This window comes from Nanorana parkeri, unplaced genomic scaffold (assembly GCF_000935625.1).
Source record: "Nanorana parkeri isolate BGI_ZX_2015 unplaced genomic scaffold, ASM93562v1 scaffold35, whole genome shotgun sequence".
Lineage (NCBI taxonomy): Eukaryota > Metazoa > Chordata > Amphibia > Anura > Dicroglossidae > Nanorana > Nanorana parkeri.
In genome coordinates this window covers 1,565,418-1,568,035 of record NW_017306303.1, presented here as the reverse complement: position 1 = coordinate 1,568,035, position 2,618 = coordinate 1,565,418, and the positions used below count along the sequence as shown (strand labels likewise).

At 49.1% G+C, this 2,618-nt stretch overlaps 1 protein-coding gene across 3 annotated transcripts in view; it reads right to left on the bottom strand.

Moving 5' to 3' along the window:
* Positions 1-631, bottom strand: part of R3HDM2 (R3H domain containing 2) — a 111,428-nt gene extending 110,797 nt beyond the window's left edge. For all 3 annotated transcript variants that reach the window (XM_018569645.1, XM_018569667.1, XM_018569659.1), the window contains exon 1: positions 321-631. The gene's annotated coding sequence lies outside the window, so the exon portion shown is untranslated. The remainder of the gene's footprint in view (positions 1-320) is intronic.
* Between the last annotated feature and the right edge of the window lie 1,987 nt (positions 632-2,618).

Sequence of the window (2,618 nt, the reverse complement as noted above, 5' to 3'; positions counted from 1 at the left end):
TTATGTATGTGGTGTGTACGTGGCTGCCCCCCCCATGTATGCGTGTCATGTGTACGTGGCTGCTCCCCCATATATGTATGCACGTAGCCCATGTATGTAGTGTGTCCCCGTATTTGGTCATGAGTGAGCGCGTACGTGGCCACCCCCCACAAACGTGTAGTGTGTGGGCACGTGCGTGGCCGTCCCCCGCATGTATGTGGCTATCTCCCATGTATGTAGGTGGCTGCCTTCCATGTATGTATACATGTATGTATGCATGCATGCATATGTTGCGAGTATGGAGCCGTCTCCTCGGCGCTCATCTCCCGATTGCCCCTTACCTGCTCCTTCCCACCGGTCTCCTCCGGCGGTGCGGCGTGCCCCGGACAAGGCTGGACACACACGAAACTAAAGGCAATGATAAGAGCTGTACGATGATGGAAAGCCGTGGTAGAATGACATGGATGCCTCTGCCCTCCCTCCAGTCTCGGTCAGCCCCGGCAGTGTGAGAAGAGAGGAGGAGGAGGGGAACCCGCCGGAGACACTCGCGGGAGGCTGCGGGGCATCACAAGCGAAAAGAGCGGAGAAAACGAGGGATGGGGGAGAAAAGATAAACGGATGGAGAAAAGAGAAATAAAGAGAAAGAAAAGAAAAGGAAAAAAAGGAAATGAAGGAAGGGAAAAAAACGTCCAAACCCCTCCTCCTCCTCCTCCTCCTAGCGAACTGCGTGAGACGTGCTGACGTCGCGAAGAAGCTGCTGACGTGAACCTGCGTACAACACCAGGCTCGTCAGCCAAAACACTAGAGGAGAGCACCGGAAGTTTGGTGTTGTCACCGTGAGAACCATTGCCTCGGAGGACTAAGGACAGCCTCCATTTTCCCTTTTCTCCGGAAGTTGTCTCTAGATTGTTTTTATGGAACCTTTCCGCCTAATATTATAATTCTGTTATGTCTGAGATGGCCCACTAATAACACATTATATACTCAGGATATTTCTCATTCGAACAAGCATCTATGGCAATAGAAGTTCCGACGTAGCCTATAACATACTCCGAAGACAGTGATACTGAGATTGGGGCGTGGTAAGAGGCGGCAAGGGGAGGGGCTAATTGTAGCATGCACACCACGCTGCAGTGGAAGCAGAGGTTGAATAGCAATGCATAGTGTTGGGGGGCAAAAAAAAAAACGGCTTGCAGTGCTGGAGCTTAATAGTGACAGGCCTGCAGTTAACTAATCTATACAATGACGAGTAAATGTCACATTGGAGCCCCCCTTCACATCTGAAGCCCCCCACTTTCATATCAGGAGCCCCCATCACACATCAGCATAGGCAGGAACTTGCAGGAACCCGGTGTTCTATCAAAGTTTGTGACTACGTTAGAATGTGTGACCGATGACGTGGTCACACATTTTAACGTAATCCTGTCCAGTTTTCCGGCGATGGAATTTTAACGTATTCCCACCTACTTTTTCGGCAGTGGAATATGTGACCGGCAATGGGTCAACGCTTTCTCAGCTGTTCCAGGGCAGATCAGCATTGCAGATCGAATGTGCAGGAGAACTGATCGGTCCTGAAATGTCACTTCTATCCGACTTTGTGGAATGTGAAATCGCACTCACAAAGTCGGATAGAAGTGACATTTCAGATCGGTTCTCCTGCACATACCATCTGCGATGTCGATCTGCCCCGGAACAGCTGACAAAGTGTTGGAATTCTTCACCTTTTGCCAGTCACATATCCCTCCGCCGAAAAATTGGGTGGGATTACGTTAAAATGTGTGACCGGTCACACATTCCAACCCAGTCACAATCTTTTATAGAACACCGGCAGTACCGGAACGTTTGATCTGGTTGCCGAGTCATAGTGGGGGATAGGTGGGAACCAGGTATGGACACCTTTCCAGAGACATTCTCACCTATCTGCCATTCCAGTGAGACTTACCACCTATAGGCACTGTTAGTATCACCGGAATGGTGGATAGACAGGAGCCAGGTGCACTGTGAGTGTCACCGGAATGGTGAATAGGCAGGTGCACTATCAATGTCACCGGAATGGTGGATAGGCCAGAGCCAGGTGCACTGTCAGTGTCACCGGAATGGTAGATAGGCAGGAGCCAGGCGCACTGTCAGTGTCACCAGAATGGTGGATATGCCAGAGCCAGGTGCACTGTCAGTGCCACTGGAATAGTGTACACACAGTACACCTGGATCCCACCTGTCCACTATTCTGTAAAATGCAGACCTATCATTTAAGCTCCTTATACTTTTTAGAAGCAAACTTTGGACACACCCGCAATTCACGGCGCTGAGCTTTAGAAATTATTTTTGCATAAATAATAGCTACAAATCAGGACTCCTCTTGTTCTGGTGTGGCCTAAAACTGGCCATACACATAGGTTATCTGCAGGTTTTCTATGGTCAGATGGAAAAAGTGCAACAGATTCCTCCATCTACGCTAAACTGTGTGTGTGTAAGAATCTCCCACTGGGCCAAGCTTTAGTATCTTGCTGGTCTGCCCTGCTGGCTGTCAAAATACCTGAACAATCTGATTGGATGCACAACTGTACACTCCTTATGGGTCAGAGCAATGTTTGCATTGTGCTATGGGTCTGTTTATTTGTGAAAACAAACTTTATGAT